Source organism: Rhinoderma darwinii, chromosome 4 (genome assembly GCF_050947455.1).
Source record: "Rhinoderma darwinii isolate aRhiDar2 chromosome 4, aRhiDar2.hap1, whole genome shotgun sequence".
NCBI lineage: Eukaryota > Metazoa > Chordata > Amphibia > Anura > Rhinodermatidae > Rhinoderma > Rhinoderma darwinii.
Genome location: NC_134690.1, coordinates 38,932,827 through 38,950,718, shown reverse-complemented (window position 1 = coordinate 38,950,718; position 17,892 = coordinate 38,932,827).

Sequence of the window (17,892 nt, the reverse complement as noted above, 5' to 3'; positions counted from 1 at the left end):
CCAGGGTGATTGCAGGTAGGTCCCGGTGGGGGCCAGCGGGAGCAACATGCATCCTCATGCCCAGCCAGAGTTCCAGGGTGATTGGTGGTAGGTACCGGTGGGGGGGGCAGCGGGAGAAACCTACATCCCCATGCCCAGCCAGAGTTCCAGGGTGATTGGTGGTAGGTCCCGGTGGGGGGGCAGCGGGAGCAACCTGCATCCCCATGCCCAGCCAGAGTTCCAGGGTGATTGGTGGTAGGTACCGGTGGGGGGGCAGCGGGAGCAACCTGCATCCTCATGCCCAGCCAGAGTTCCAGGGTGATTGGTGGTAGGTCCCGGTGGGGGGGCAGCGGGAGCAACATGCATCCCCATGCCCAGCCAGAGTTCCAGGGTGATTGCTGGAAGGACCCGGTGGGGGGGCAGCGGGAGCAACCTGCATCCCCATGCCCAGCTAGAGTTCCAGGGTGATTGGTGGTAGGTCCCGGTGGGGGGGGCAGCGGGAGCAACCTGCATCCCCATGCCCAGCCAGAGTTCCAGGGTGATTGCAGGTAGGTCCCGTTGGGGGCCAGCGGGAGCAACATGCATCCTCATGCCCAGCCAGAGTTCCAGGGTGATTGGTGGTAGGTACCGGTGGGGGGGGCAGCGGGAGAAACCTACATCCCCATGCCCAGCCAGAGTTCCAGGGTGATTGGTGGTAGGTACCGGTGGGGGGGGGCAGCGGGAGAAACCTACATCCCCATGCCCAGCCAGAGTTCCAGGGTGATTGGTGGTAGGTACCGGTGGGGGGGGCAGCGGGAGAAACCTACATCCCCATGCCCAGCCAGAGTTCCAGGGTGATTGGTGGTAGGTCCCGGTGGGGGGGCAGCGGGAGAAACCTACATCCCCATGCCCAGCCAGAGTTCCAGGGTGATTGCTGGAAGGACCCGGTGGGGGCAGCGGGAGCAACCTGCATCCCCATGCCCAGCTAGAGTTCCAGGGTGATTGGTGGTAGGTCCCGGTGGGGGGGCAGCGGGAGCAACCTGCATCCCCATGCCCAGCCAGAGTTCCAGGGTGATTGGTGGTAGGTCCCGGTGGGGGGGCAGCGGGAGCAACCTGCATCCCCATGCCCAGCCAGAGTTCCAGGGTGATTGGTGGTAGGTACCGGTGGGGGGGCAGTGGGAGAAACCTACATCCCCATGCCCAGCCAGAGTTCCAGGGTGATTGGTGGTAGGTCCCGGTGGGGGGGCAGCGGGAGCAACCTGCATCCCCATGCCCAGCCAGAGTTCCAGGGTGATTGGTGGTAGGTCCCGGTGGGGGGCAGCGGGAGCAACCTGCATCCTCATGCCCAGCCAGAGTTCCAGGGTGATTGGTGGTAGGTCCCGGTGGGGGGGCAGAGGGAGAAACCTACATCCCCATGCCCAGCCAGAGTTCCAGGGTGATTGCTGGAAGGACCCGGTGGGGGGGCAGCGGGAGCAACCTGCATCCCCATGCCCAGCTAGAGTTCCAGGGTGATTGGTGGTAGGTCCCGGTGGGGGGGCAGCGGGAGCAACCTGCATCCCCATGCCCAGCCAGAGTTCCAGGGTGATTGCAGGTAGGTCCCGTTGGGGGCCAGCGGGAGCAACATGCATCCTCATGCCCAGCCAGAGTTCCAGGGTGATTGGTGGTAGGTACCGGTGGGGGGGGCAGCGGGAGAAACCTACATCCCCATGCCCAGCCAGAGTTCCAGGGTGATTGGTGGTAGGTCCCGGTGGGGGGCAGCGGGAGAAACCTACATCCCCATGCCCAGCCAGAGTTCCAGGGTGATTGCTGGAAGGACCCGGTGGGGGGGCAGCGGGAGCAACCTGCATCCCCATGCCCAGCTCGAGTTCCAGGGTGATTGGTGGTAGGTCCCGGTGGGGGGGGCAGCGGGAGCAACCTGCATCCCCATGCCCAGCCAGAGTTCCAGGGTGATTGGTGGTAGGTCCCGGTGGGGGGGCAGCGGGAGCAACCTGCATCCTCATGCCCAGCCAGAGTTCCAGGGTGATTGCAGGTAGGTCCCGTTGGGGGCCAGCGGGAGCAACATGCATCCCCATGCCCAGCCAGAGTTCCAGGGTGATTGCTGGAAGGACCCGGTGGGGGGGCAGCGGGAGCAACCTGCATCCCCATGCCCAGCTAGAGTTCCAGGGTGATTGGTGGTAGGTCCCGGTGGGGGGGCAGCGGGAGCAACCTGCATCCTCATGCCCAGCCAGAGTTCCAGGGTGATTGCTGGAAGGACCCGGTGGGGGGGCAGCAGAAGCAACCTGCATCCTCATGCCCAGCCAGAGTTCCAGGGTGATTGCAGGTAGGTCCCGTTGGGGGCCAGCGGGAGCAACATGCATCCCCATGCCCAGCCAGAGTTCCAGGGTGATTGGTGGTAGGTCCCGGTGGGGGGGCAGCGGGAGCAACCTGCATCCCCATGCCCAGCCAGAGTTCCAGGGTGATTGGTGGTAGGTACCGGTGGGGGGGCAGCGGGAGAAACCTACATCCCCATGCCCAGCCAGAGTTCCAGGGTGATTGGTGGTAGGTCCCGGTGGGGGGGCAGCGGGAGCAACCTGCATCCCCATGCCCAGCCAGAGTTCCAGGGTGATTGGTGGTAGGTCCCGGTGGGGGGCAGCGGGAGCAACCTGCATCCTCATGCCCAGCCAGAGTTCCAGGGTGATTGCAGGTATGTCCCGGTGGGGTGGAAGGGGGGGGCAGCGGGACCAACCTGTGTCCCTATGCCCAGCCAGAGTTCCAGAGTGATTGCAGGTAGGTCCCGTTGGGGGCCAGCGGGAGCAACATGCATCCCCATGCCCAGCCAGAGTTCCAGGGTGATTGCAGGAAGGACCCGGTGGGGGGGGGCAGCGGGAGCAACTTGCATCCCCATGCCCAGCCAGAGTTCCAGGGTGATTGCAGGAAGGTCCCGGTGGGGGGCCAGCGGGAGCAACCTGCATCCCCATGCCCAGCCAGAGTTCCAGGGTGATTGGTGGTAGGTCCCGGTGGGGGGGCAGCGGGAGCAACCTGCATCCTCATGCCCAGCCAGAGTTCCAGGGTGATTGCAGGTAGGTCCCGTTGGGGGCCAGCGGGAGCAACATGCATCCCCATGCCCAGCCAGAGTTCCAGGGTGATTGCTGGAAGGACCCGGTGGGGGGGCAGCGGGAGCAACCTGCATCCCCATGCCCAGCTAGAGTTCCAGGGTGATTGGTGGTAGGTCCCGGTGGGGTGGAAGGGGAGCAGCGGGAGCAACCTGCATCCCCATGCCCAGCCAGAGTTCCAGGGTGATTGCAGGTAGGTCCCGGTGGGGGGGCAGCGGGAGCAACTTGCATCCCCATGCCCAGCCAGAGTTCCAGGGCGATTGCTGGTAGGTCCCGGTGGGGTGGAAGGGGGAGCAACCCGCATCTCCATGCCCAGCCAGAGTTCCAGGGTGATTGCTGGTAGGTCCCGGTGGGGTGGAAGGGGGGCAGCGGGAGCAACCTGCATCCCCATGCCCAGCCAGAGTTCCAGGGTGATTGCAGGTAGGTCCCGGTGGGAGTCAGCGGGAGCAACTTGCATCCCCATGCCCAGCCAGAGTTCCAGGGTGATTGCTGGTAGGTAAGGAGATCCATTTGGTGACCAAACAGCAGTGAAAATAAAAAGGCCCAAATGTCAAAGAATGACACTTCTGCTACTGAAAGTGAAACATTTGAAAGTGAAACATTTAAAATCAAGTTAAAGTGGGGTATGTTCAAAAATGTCAGAGGCGGTGGTGAGCAGCAGAGGCAGGCCGGGGCAGAGTTCCAGGGCCAGGGGGTGACGGCAGGCAGCGTAGGCCGGGGCAGAGTTCCAGGGCGGTGGGGAGAGGACTAGGCCTCAATCCAAGGAGATCCATTTGGTGACCAAGCAGCAGTGAAAATAAAAAGGCCCAAATGTCAAAGAATGCCATTTCTGCTACTGAAAGTGAAACATTTGAAAGTGAAACATTTAAAATCAAGTTAAAGTGGGGTATGTTCACAAATGTCAGAGGCGGTGGTGAGCAGCAGAGGCAGGCCGGGGCAGAGTTCCAGGGCCAGGGGGTGACGGCAGGCAGCGTAGGCCGGGGCAGAGTTCCAGGGCGGTGGGGAGAGGACTAGGCCTCAATCCAAGGAGATCCATTTGGTGACCAAGCAGCAGTGAAAATAAAAAGGCCCAAATGTCAAAGAATGCCATTTCTGCTACTGAAAGTGAAACATTTGAAAGTGAAACATTTAAAATCAAGTTAAAGTGGGGTATGTTCACAAATGTCAGAGGCGGTGGTGAGCAGCAGAGGCAGGCCGGGGCAGAGTTCCAGGGCCAGGGGGTGACGGCAGGCAGCGTAGGCCGGGGCAGAGTTCCAGGGCGGTGGGGAGAGGACTAGGCCTCAATCCAAGGAGATCCATTTGGTGACCAAGCAGCAGTGAAAATAAAAAGGCCCAAATGTCAAAGAATGCCATTTCTGCTACTGAAAGTGAAACATTTGAAAGTGAAACATTTAAAATCAAGTTAAAGTGGGGTATGTTCACAAATGTCAGAGGCGGTGGTGAGCAGCAGAGGCAGGCCGGGGCAGAGTTCCAGGGCCAGGGGGTGACGGCAGGCAGCGTAGGCCGGGGCAGAGTTCCAGGGCGGTGGGGAGAGGACTAGGCCTCAATCCAAGGAGATCCATTTGGTGACCAAGCAGCAGTGAAAATAAAAAGGCCCAAATGTCAAAGAATGCCATTTCTGCTACTGAAAGTGAAACATTTGAAAGTGAAACATTTAAAATCAAGTTAAAGTGGGGTATGTTCACAAATGTCAGAGGCGGTGGTGAGCAGCAGAGGCAGGCCGGGGCAGAGTTCCAGGGCCAGGGGGTGACGGCAGGCAGCGTAGGCCGGGGCAGAGTTCCAGGGCGGTGGGGAGAGGACTAGGCCTCAATCCAAGGAGATCCATTTGGTGACCAAGCAGCAGTGAAAATAAAAAGGCCCAAATGTCAAAGAATGCCATTTCTGCTACTGAAAGTGAAACATTTGAAAGTGAAACATTTAAAATCAAGTTAAAGTGGGGTATGTTCACAAATGTCAGAGGCGGTAGTGAACAGCAGAGGCAGACCGTGGCACAGTTCCAGGGCCAGAGTGTGATACTGTCCGCCGATAGATAACCCTTTGCACATTATCGTCATCATCATTATCAGCAGCAGTTGCTGTCAGCCAGCTCCAGAGTGTATGAGCGGGGTGTGCTGCCCATTGCAGCCCGGGGTAGAGGAGCCGTATGCAAGCTGTGCATGCCCGGTGGCAACAGTGTATGAGCTCCACAGCGCCAGCGGGGGGGGTGTCCCACTATGTCCCAAGCCGCCTGACATGTACTTCCGGTCGGCTAGGAGGTGGCATGTCACCTGGGCTGTCAGCCAGCCCCAGAGTGTATGAGCGGCGTGTGCCTGCACCCGTGGGGGGGATACAGGAGCCATGGGGAAGCTGTGCAAGACCGGGGGCAGCCGTGTAGGAGCTCTGCAGCGCCCGCTGTGGACTTCCAGGGCAAGAGCGGTAGGAGCGGCCAACTCATGCTGACCTCCTGGAACTCCCCGTCGGCCTCGCTCGCGGGTCGGTCCCGCTGATTTTTCTACCTTCATAATAAAAAAATCTTTTTTTTTTTATGGCATTTTCGGAAGCCTCAAGCCCACCTGGAGTTGCACGAGCAAGGCCACCTCGGCGACTCCTTCCGAAAGCGGCCGGGAGCCAGTTCCGAGTATGAGCGGTGTGTGCCTGCCTATGGCACCTGTGGGGGGATAGAGGGGCCCCGTGGGAGCTTGTGCATACCGGCAGCTTCCTTGTGGGAGCTCCGCAGCGCCCGCGGCGAGTCCCGTTGTGTCCAGCCGGCTGACAAGCACTTCCGGTCCGCGAAGGATGCATGTCAGCGGCGGTGTGCCCGCTCCGGTTATGAGCGGCGTGTGCCTGCCTATGGCATCCTTGGGGGGATAGAGGAGCCATGGGGAAGCCGTGCCAGCCCGGTTGCAGCCGTGTACCAGCTCCTCAGCGCCAGCGTCGGAGTTTGAGGGCTTTAGCGGTATGCACGGCCAACTCATGCCGACCTCCTGGAACTCCCCGTCGGCTTCGCTCGCGGGTCGGTCCCGCTGATTTTTCTACCTTCATAATAAAAAAATCTTTTTTTTTTATGGCATTTTCGGAAGCCTCAAGCCCACCTGGAGTTGCACGAGCAAGGCCACCTCGGCGTCTCCTTCCGAAAGCGGCCGGGAGCCAGTTCCGAGTATGAGCGGTGTGTGCCTGCCTTTTGCACCCGTGGGGGAATAGAGGAGCCATGGGGAAGCTGTGCATGCCCAAGCTTCAAACTGTCACCATGTCAACAGACATGGTGACAGCGTCCCGATCGCAAAGCAGGATTCAAACAGGACCAATCAGAGTGGTCCCTGTGCCGGAAACGAGCTGTGATTGGTCAGTACTGACAGGCCAATCATAGCGCAGGAGCAGTGTTGCCTGCCTATTGCACCCGTGGGGGGAATAGAGGAGCCATGGGGAAGCTGTGCATGCCCAAGCTTCAAACTGTCACCATGTCAACAGACATGGTGACAGTGTCCCGATCGCAAAGCAGGATTCAAACAGGACCAATCAGAGTGGTCCCTGTGCCGGAAACGAGCTGTGATTGGTCAGTACTGACAGGCCAATCACAGCGCAGTAGCAGTGGTGCCTGCCTATTGCACCCGTGGGGGGGATAGAGGAGCCATGGGGAAGCTGTGCATGCCCAAGCTTCAAACTGTCACCATGTCAACAGACATGGTGACAGCGTCCCGATCACAAAGCAGGATTCAAACAGGACCAATCAGAGTGGTCCCTGTGCCGGAAACGAGCTGTGATTGGTCAGTACTGACAGGCCAATCACAGCGCAGGAGCCGTGGTTTGCCGGCATCTCCGTCTCTGACAAGCTCTTTCCTGTCAGAGAGCTTGTGAGAGACGGAGACAGGAATAAATACAGTGCGTAAGTTAAAAAAAAACAGCGATCTGCCGCTTTTCTGCCCTTTTGTGCCCACTAACCTGTTTTTAGTTAGTTAGGTAGCACAAGTTTTTCAGTATGGCCAAAAGAGTCTTTTTAGCCGAGGAAGCATCTGCAATGCTGTGTTCCGACACGGACAGCGCAAGTGAAGGTGAGGAGCAGTTCGTGCTTCCATCTTCCTCTGCATCCAGTGACTCTGAATCTGCACCCCCCAGTCGGCGTAGAAGAGCCGTAGTTCCTGATCTGCCTGAGCTGACCTGGGAAGCTGCAGAGAATTATACCCCCCAGGTGCCTGAGTTTACAGCCCGCTCAGGCATTCAAATTGAAATGACGGGTTTCAGCCCCATTGATTATTTTAACCTTTTTTTTTCAGACTCCCTTTTAGCGTTAATGGTCCAGCAGACCAACATCTATGCGGAACAATTTATCGCCCAGAACCCTGACTCTTATTATGGGAGAAGCCAAAATTGGACCCCCACAAACCTAGTGGAATTGCGGAAGTTTTGGGGCATATTTTTAAGTTTTGGCCTAATAAAAAAGCCTAGGATTAGAGACTATTGGTCCCTTGATATTTTATATAACACCCCCATTTACCGCACAGTAATGCCAAGGAAGCGCTTCGAAGCCATCCTGAAATTCCTTCATTACAATGATAATAGCCAGTGCCCACCCCCACAGGACCCAAATTTTGATAGGCTATATAAAATACGACCATTGATTGCCCACTACTCCCAAATTTTTTCCCATGTTTATACCCCCCAGCAAAATATTTCGGTAGATGAATCCCTAGTCAGCTTCAAGGGTAGACTGCACTTCAGGCAGTATCTACCCAATAAAAGAGCCCGGTACGGCATAAAGCTCTACAAGCTGTGCGAAAGTGCCACCGGTTACACCTACTCCTTTAGGGTCTATGAGGGAAAAGACTCCCATATAGATCCCCCAGAATGCCCCCCTTTCCTTGGAATTAGTGGAAAGATCGTATGGGATCTTATCCATCCTTTACTTGGGAAAGGCTATCATCTTTATCTGGACAACTTTTATAACAGTGTCCCCTTAGTAAAAGTTCTCTTGTCCAGATCCACCTTGGCATGCGGAACAATCCGCAAAAATAAGAAGGGCCTCCCCAAAACATTGCTGGGTCAGATCCTAAAATTAGGAGAGAGCAAAGCTTTCTGCTGCGACAATCTGCTCCTCCTAAAGTATAAGGATAAAAGGGACGTCCTTATACTGACCAGCATACACGACAGCAGATGCAGCCTAGTCCCTGTACGTGGATCCACTTCCCAAGTCCCAAAACCATATTGTGTACAGGAGTACAACAAGTATATGGGTGGCGTTGACCTGTCCGACCAGGTTATAAAACCATACAACGCCATGCGCAAGACCAGAGTATGGTATAAGAAGCTGTCTGTGCATCTTACACAGATGGCTTTATACAACGCCTTTGTCCTCTATAGATATGCCAGCAGTGGAGGTACGTTCCTGCAATTTCAGGAAAAGGTCATAAAGTCCCTGATGTTTGGTAACCAGGAAGGAGAGGGCAGTTCATCTGGCTCTTCCGTCAGTAGGATAATTCCCGGCCAGCATTTCCCGACAGAAATCCCCCCCACTGAAAAAAAAAAGAAGCCCCAAAAAAAATGCCGTGTGTGTGCCAAGCGAGGCATTCGTAAGGACACCACATACCATTGTGAGACATGTCCCACAAATCCCGGCCTGTGCATGAACCAATGTTTCAAAATATATCATACCTCCTTGGATTTTTAATTTATTTATTCATTATTCACCTTTTCTGTCTCCCATACTGGCCATGACCAATTATTAATTTTTCTACTGACCAGCCCCATTTAAAATTTGATCATTTAAAAATTGTAAAAAAAAACCACCTAAAACAAAACTAAAAATTCTCACTATACCCCTAGATAATTTCCTCAATGGGTGTAGTTTCCGAAATGGGGTCACTTGTGGGGGGTTTCCACTGTTTAGTCCCCTCAGGGGCTTTGTAAATGTGACAAGGCCTCTCAAACCATTCCTGCTAAATGTGATTTCCCAAAGCCAAATGGCACTCCATCCCTTCTAAGCCATTCCCTGTGTTCAAATATCCGTTTATTACCACATGTGGGGTATTGTTTTACTCGGGAGACATTGCTTTACAAATTTTACGGTGCTTTTTCTCCTTCAGTCCTTGTGGAAATGAGAAAAAAAATGGCTAAACCTAAATTTTCTTTGAATAAATGTTGATTTTAATTTTCACGGCCTACTTCCAATAAATTCTGTAAAAAACCTGTGCGGTCAAAATGCTTACCATACCCCTAGATAATTTCCTTGAGGTGTCTAGTTTCCCAGATGGGGTCACTTGTGGGGGGTTTCCACTGTTTAGTCCCCTCAGGGGCTTTGTAAATGTGACAAGGCCTCTCAAACCATTCCTGCTAAATGTGATCTCCCAAAGCCAAATGGCACTCCATCCCTTCTAAGCCATGCCCTGTGTTCAAATATCCGTTTATTACCACATGTGGGGTATTGTTTTACTCGGGAGACATTGCTTTACAAATTTTACGGTGCTTTTTCTCCTTCAGTCCTTGTGGAAATGAGAAAAAAAATGGCTAAACCTAAATTTTCTTTGAATAAATGTTGATTTTAATTTTCACGGCCTACTTCCAATAAATTCTGTAAAAAACCTGTGCGGTCAAAATGCTTACCATACCCCTAGATAATTTCCTTGAGGTGTCTAGTTTCCCAGATGGGGTCACTTGTGGGGGGTTTCCACTGTTTAGTCCCCTCAGGGGCTTTGTAAATGTGACAAGGCCTCTCAAACCATTCCTGCTAAATGTGATCTCCCAAAGCCAAATGGCACTCCATCCCTTCTAAGCCATGCCCTGTGTTCAAATATCCGTTTATTACCACATGTGGGGTATTGTTTTACTCGGGAGACATTGCTTTCCAAATTTTACGGTGCTTTTTCTCCTTCAGTCCTTGTGGAAATGAGAAAAAAAATGGCTAAACCTAAATTTTCTTTGAATAAATGTTGATTTTAATTTTCACGGCCTACTTCCAATAAATTCTGTAAAAAACCTGTGCGGTCAAAATGCTCACCATACCCCTAGATAATTTCCTTGAGGTGTCTAGTTTCCCAGATGGGGTCACTTTTGGGGGATTTGTACTGTTTTGTCACTGCAAGAGCCCTTCTAACAAAATAAGGCCCCAAAATCCACTAGGTGTTCCTTTGCTTCTGAGGCCTGTGCTTCATTCCAGTAGCACGCTACGACCACATGTGGGATATTTCCTAAAACTGCAGAGACTGGGCAACAAATATTGAGTTGAATTTCTCTGCTAAAACCTTCTGTGTAATAAAAAAATAGTATTAAAAATTTATTTCTGCCAATAAATATGAAATTTGTAAATTCCACCTCTACTTTGCTTTAATTCCTGTGAAATGTGTAAAGGGTTAAGACATTTTCTAAATGCTGTTTTGAATACTTTGAGGGGTGAAGTTTTTAAAATGGGGTGACTTTTTGGGGGTTTCTAATATATAAGGCCCTCAAAGCCACTTCACAACTGAACTGGCCCCTGTAAAAATGGCCTTTTGACATTTTCTTGAAAATGTGAGAAATTGCTGCTAAAGTTGTAGGCCTTGTGATGTCATAGAAAAATAAAAGGATGTTCAAAAAACGATGCCAATCTAAAGTAGACATATGGGTGATGTTAATTAGCAACCATTTTGTGTGGTATAACTGCCTGTCTTACAAGCAGATACATTTAAATTGAGAAAAATGCTAATTTTTGCAATTTTTCGCTAATTTTCGGTGTTATTCACAATTAAATATAGAACATATCGAGCAAATTTTGCTAGTAACTTAAAGTGCAATGTGTCACGAGAAAACAATCTCAGAATCGCTTGGATAGGTGAAAGCATTCCAGAGTTATTACCACATAAAGTGAACATGTCAGATTTGAAAAATGAGGCTCTGTCAGGAAGGTCAAAAGTGGCTAGGGCGGGAAGGGGTTAACCTAGTTCGGTCCCCACCGTTACAGTCGGATGTCAGCTGTAAGATACAGCTGAGATCCGGTGATGATGGCACCGACTCAGCTTCTGAGCCGGTGCCAAACATTGTACGTCATTTTGCGTGAAGTCAATGCTTTCCAGGACGTACATATACGTCCAATGGCGGGAAGGGGTTAATAGAGAAAAAAAAATTGTTAAAAAAAATTGTTTTGTTTCACCACATTCTGAGAGCCAGAACGTTTAAATTTTTTTATCGATTGAGCGGTGTGAGGACTTATGTTTGCTTATGTTTTGCGGGACAAGCTGTAGTTTTTATTGGTACCATTTTTTGGTACGTACCAATTTTGATGACGTTTTATTTCAGTTTTTGTCAAGGAAGGTGACCAAAAACAAGCAATTCTGACAACGTTTTTTATTTTATTTTTTTACAGTTTTTCGCCGTACGCTATAAATGACAATTTTACATTATTTTTTGGGTGGATTGGCAAAACCATATGTGTATGATTTTTTTATGTTTTGCAGCGTTTGCATAATAAAATATATATATTTTTAAATATATATTATTTTTTGTGTTTTCATATTCTGAGAGCCATAACATTTATTTTTCAGTCAAAAAAGCTGTGTAAGGGCTTGTTTTTTGTGGGACGGTTTGTAGTTTTTATTGGTACTATTTTGGGGTACATGCGACTTTTTGATCACATTTTATTCTATATTTTGGGAGGGGTGGTGACCAAAAAATAGCGATTCTGACATTGTTTTTTTTTATTTGGGGGGTGTTCACCGTATGGGAGAAATAACATTACAGTTTTATAGTTTGGGTCGCTACGAATGCGGTGATACCAAATAGTTGTACTCTTTTAACGATTTCATTATTCTCCTAAAAGCAGCTTTTTTATTTTTTTGTTCCACTAGGGGACTTGAAGACCTGCACCGATCACTACTACAGTACATCAGACTACTTAGGTAGTGTAGTGTATTCTAAGTGTCAGCTTGACACTGACAGTGACAGTGATGTAATAGGAAGCCTATCACGACCATCCTCCGGCTTGTCCTCATAGGCTTGAATGGCCTCAAGTTGCCATGCCAGTCATCGGCAACCCCGGTGTTTGCCAATCTGCTACAAATCGCCTAAACGTGGCGATCGCAATCGATCGCTGCAGTTAAGGTGTTAATTGCCAAAATCAGCGGTGATGGCCCGCTAATCGGCAACAGTGAAGTGTCAGCTGTCGTGGGCAGCTAACCTCCCGATTCCCGGTGCACACCGGTCACCAACATTGTGCATCGGGAACGACTCAGTGACTTCCTGTCACTCTGACAGGAAGCCTATGAGGACCAGCCTGAGGCTGGTCCTCATAGGCTTCCAGACATGGCAGACCCAGAGGACATTGTTTGACCTCTGGTAGCCATGCTAACAATCGGCAACACCTGCGATTGCATCGTGGGGGCTGCCGATCTGCTACACCAACAGTGTGCATTGGGAACCACGCAGTAACTGTATGTCCTGGTGCGCAAAGTAACTTCCCACCAGAACGTACAGTTGTGTTCTGGCGCACATAGGGGTTAATATTATTTATTCTTCTTTGTCTTATTATTGTTATTGTTATTAGTAGTTGTAGTATTACTAGTAGAAGTAGAAATAATACTGCCATTTGTAAAGGATCTGCCAGGCACAGCTTCTGTGTCAACGCCCATAGGTAATCAGTCTGCACCTGCTTCTATGTCTGTGAGACTGACTCCATCTTCCACCACTCAGGATGGCAGGCTTAGGAGTGGGAGAACCTATCACAGCCTGGCCAGACTGAGCTAGCTCCCGCCCTCTGTCTATTTATACCTGCCTTTCCTGTTCCTCCTTGCTTGTGATTCTCCTCGTTTGGTTTCCTGGTCCTGCTGCAGCTCCTGAACTATTTGACCCTGCTTCATATTGACCCTGGCTTACTGACTACTCTCCTGCTCTGCGTTTGGTACCTCGTACACTCCTGGTTTGACTCGGCTTGTTCACTACTCTCCTGCTCTGCGTTTGGTACCTCGTACACTCCTGGTTTGACTCGGCTCGTTCACCACTCTTGTTGCTCATGGTGTTGCCGTGGGCAACTGCCCCATTTCCCTTAGCTTTGTGTACCCTTGTCTGTTTGTCTGTCGTGCACTTACTGAACGTAGGGACCATCGCCCAGTTGTACCCCGTCGCCTAGGGCGGGTTGTTGCAAGTAGGCAGGGACTGAGTGGCGGGTAGATTAGGGCTCACTTGTCTGTTTCCCTACCCCCATCATTACACCATTATTTATATTCTAAACTACTACTATTATTTCTACTATGACTACAGTACTACTACTAATAATGATAATTGTAGACAGAGAGGAATTAGCAGAAGTAGTAATATTAACCCCTTCTCAACCTCCGCTGCATATATATGGCGGAGTCCAGTGGGGAAAGCATGGGGCAGGCTCATGGGCTTAGACCGCTTCATTAGTTGAACCTGTTCACTGTATGAGACAGCCGACACTACACTGCAATGAGCGGGATCCTGGTCATTTAACCCCTAAGATGGTCAATAGCGACCATAGCATCTAAGCCGTTCCAAAGAAGGGGGCAGCCCTCTCTGATGTACCATTGGTCCCTACGCGACACAATCGCATGGTGCTGATGGTTGTTAAGGCAGCTGCGGGGCCAAATGAGGGACCCCAGATTTGCCATCTTGGTGCTACCATTAATCCCTGCAAAAGCAGGGACTTAAAAGGAGCATTTAACCCCTTCTCGACATTTGACGTATGGCTACGTCATAGCTGGGTAGGGGAAGTATGGAGCGGGCTCACTCCCGCACCATACAATGCGGGTGTCGGCTGTAACATGTTACAGCCGACACTTTACAGTAATGAGCGCGATCCTGCTAGTTTAACCTGCTAAATGCCGCGGTCAAAAGCGACCGCATATTTAAATCATTACAGAGGGGGGGTGACCCCCTCTAGCAGCTCATTGCGCCACCCACAATGCAATCATGGGGGGGGGGTGATGATTGCTATGGCAGTCTAGTGGCCTAGTGAAGGTCCCCGAGTCAGCCATCTTTGTGCTCCTATTAATTAATAGAAGCCTGTCAGAAAGACGATATACTGCAATAGATTAGTATTGCAGTATTTAGTGCAGGCAATCCAACGATCGCTGGTTGAAGTCCCCTAATGAATAAATAAATGTAAAAATATTAAAAGTTCAAAAAAACTCTTTTCCCATTTTCCCCCTAGAGCATTGTAAAAAAATTAATAAACATTATTGGTACCGCTGCATCCGTAAAAGTCTGAACTATTACAATATATCATTATTTAACCCGCACAGTGAACGTCGTAAAAAAAATAAATGTAAATGCCAGAATCACTATTTTTTGGTCACCTAATCTCCCACAAAAAATTGAATAAAAAGTGATCAAAACTTTGCATGTACACCAAATTGCTATTATTAAAAACTACAGCTTATCCCGCATAAAATAAGTCCTCATACCACTTAATTGACGGAAAAGTAAAAAAAGTTATGGCTCTCAGAATTTGGCAACATAAAATAAATTTTATTTTTTATACTTAGTTTTTTCCTTTTAAAAGTAGTAAAACATAGAAAAAACTATATATATTTGGCATCGCCGTTATCGTATTGACCCGCAGAAAAAAGTTAACATATTGTTTTAGTTGCACAGTGAATTTCGTAAAAATGAAGCGCAAAGAACAATGGAGGAATCACAGTTTTTTTTAATTTTCTACACCACAAATAATTTTTTCCCATTTCCCAGTACATTATATGGCACAATAAATGGCGCTACAAAAAAACTACAACTCATTCTGCAAAAATCAAGCCCTCGTAGGAATATATCAACGGAAAAATTAAAAAGTTATGGCTTTTGGGATGTGAAGAGGAAGAAACTAAAATGAAAATCCAATGATCTCTGGTTCAAGTCCCCGAGGGGGCTAATGAAAAAAGTAAAATACAGTAAAAGAAGACTGTTTTTACATATCAAAAAATGTAAATACTGAAAGGAAAAATAAAACCTTTTCCCATTTTCCCCCAAAAGCAATGTAAAAAAATAATAAAAATAACATAACTGGTATCGCCGCATACGTAAAAGTCTGAACTATTACAATCTAACATTATATAACCCAGAATGGCTGTTTTTGGTCATCTCATCTCCAACAAAGAATGGACAAAAAGTCATATGTACCCCAAAATGCCAACAGTTCGCCCTGCAAAAAAAAGCCCTCCTACCACTTAACCCCTTAAGGGCACACCAAATTTTGACCCTTACCCCTTCGAGCTCCAGGACGTACTATTCCGTCATGGTAACCACATCATTCGCGCTCCATGACGGAATAGTATGTCACGGGAGGAACGGCCAGTTCGGCTGTCCTTCCGACACCTACAGGAGCTGTGACAGCTGCTATCACGTAGAGCAGTTGTGGCAGCTCCTACAGCGGGGACTGATCGCGTTGTCCCCGCTGATTAAACCATTACAAGCCGCGTTAAATAGCGATCGCAGCTTCTTAGGGGTTAAACCACCATCGACGGCCCGCTACATGATGGCCGGCGATGGTTGCTATGGCAACCGGAGGCCTAATAATGGCATCCGGCTATGCCATCTATGGAAGCCTAGTGGGTCCTGACAAAGTCAGGACTCACTTTGCTTGCTGTCAGCGAGTAGCTGACAGCTCTAATACACTGAACTACGCATATAGTGCAGTGTATTAGAATAGAGATCAGAGCCTCCTGCCCTCAAATCCCCTAGTGGGACAAAGTAAAAAAGTGTAAAAAAGTTGTGTAAAAATAAAAAAATAAAAGTTTTTGAAGTAAAAATCCCCCTTTTTCCCTGATCAGTTCTTTATTATTAATAAAAATAAATAAATAAACAAATAAATGATACATAATTGGTATCGCCGCATCCGTAACGGCCTGAACTACAAAAAGTATTTTGTTATCTATCCCACGCTGTGAATGCCATAAAAGAAAATAATAATAAACCATACCAGAATCACAATTTTTTGGTCACTTCACCTCCCCTAAAAATAGTACTGATCAAAACTGCAGTTACGCAAAAAACAATTCCCTTTTTTGGAAAAATAAAAAGTTATGGCTCTTAGAATAAGGCAACACAAAAAGTAAATTATTTTTTATAAAAATGATTTTATTGTGCGAACGCCATAAGACATAAAAAACTATAAACATCTGGTATTGCCATAGTCGTATTGCCCCGCAGAATAAAGTGAATATGTCATTTATAGCGCACGTTGAATGCTGTAAAAAAAATATATATATAATAAAAAACAATAGTAGAATAGCTGTTTTTTAGTCACCACCAGAGATGAGCGAACCGGGACAACCGAACCCGGTTTCGGTCCGAACATCGGGAAAAGTTCGGTTCGCAGCGATTCCAAACTTCACCGGGTTCGGCCGAACCCGTTTTGACCGAACCCGGCTGCATTTTGGGGCCTGCCACATGTTAGATGTAAAATGGAGGATTTCACAATATCACCTGACATCAGGCTACCCCATAATGCCTTGCAAACGGCTCTGCCAGCCAATCGGGAGGCAGCATAGGGGCGGGCTCATGCCTGCAATAAATGTCTATGCACGGAGCTCAGCGGCCATTTTAGAGACAGGAGCTGTAGGGATAGCATCTCTGTGCAGTAAGGGAAAGCTTTAGGAATCTAAAAGGCAGGAATCCAGCAATCGAAGGGGCTCATCCAATACTCACAACTCAGCCAGTGTGTGAATACGCTTTTATAAGGGGCTCATCCCTGTTGCATCCAACTTGCAATACAGGCAGGCTTTGTAGTACTACAACGGCCAGCATTCCCTGAGTCAGTACACAGTGGCTGATAGAAATTCTCATTCATTGCCATTTGCCAAGCCAGTGTGTGAATACGCTTTTAGAAGGGGCTCATCCCCGTTGCATCCAACTTGCAATACAGGCAGCTGAGGCAGCCTTTGTAGTACTACAACGCTCAGGGCCAGCATTCCCTGAGTCAGTGCACAGTGGATGATAGAAATTCTCATTCATTGCCATTTGCCAAGCCAGTGTGTGAATACACTTTTAGAAGGGGCTCATCCCCGTTGCATCCAACTTGCAATACAGGCAGCTGAGGCAGCCTTTGTAGCACTACAACGCTCAGGGCCAGCATTCCCTGAGTCAGTGCACAGTGGCTGATAGAAATTCTCATTCATTGCCATTTGCCAAGCCAGTGTGTGAATATGCTTTTAGAAGGGGCTCATCCCCGTTGCATCCAACTTGCAATACAGGCAGCTGAGGCAGCCTTTGTAGTACTACAGCGCCCAGCATTCCCTGAGTCAGTGCACAGTGGCTGATAGAAATTCTCATTCATTGCCATTTGCCAAGCCAGTGTGTGAATACGCTTTTAGAAGGGGCTCTTCCCCGTTGCATCCAACTTGCAATACAGGCAGCTGAGGCAGCCTTTGTAGTACTACAACGCCCAGCATTCCCTGAGTCAGTGCAGTGGCTGATAGAAATTCTCATTCATTGCCATTTGCCAAGCCAGTGTGTGAATACACTTTTAGAAGGGGCTCATCCCCGTTGCATCCAACTTGCAAAACAGGCAGCCTTTGTAGTACTACAACGCCCAGCATTCCCTGAGTCAGTACAGTGGCTGATAGAAATTCTCATTCATTGCCATTTGCCAAGCCAGTGTGTGAATACGCTTTTAGAAGGGGCTCATCCCCGTTGCATCCAACTTGCAATACAGGCAGCTGAGGCAGCCTTTGTAGTACTACAACGCCCAGGGCCAGCATTCCCTGAGTCAGTGTACAGTGGCTGATAGAAATTCTCATTCATTGCCATTTGCCAAGCCAGTGTGTGAATACGCTTTTAGAAGGGGCTCATCCCCGGGGTTTTGATTCAACTTACTGCACTCCAGCAGTGAAATGTCTGGTACAAAAAAGGTTGTGAAAGGACGGGGTAGAGGAAAAAACACCCATGCCAT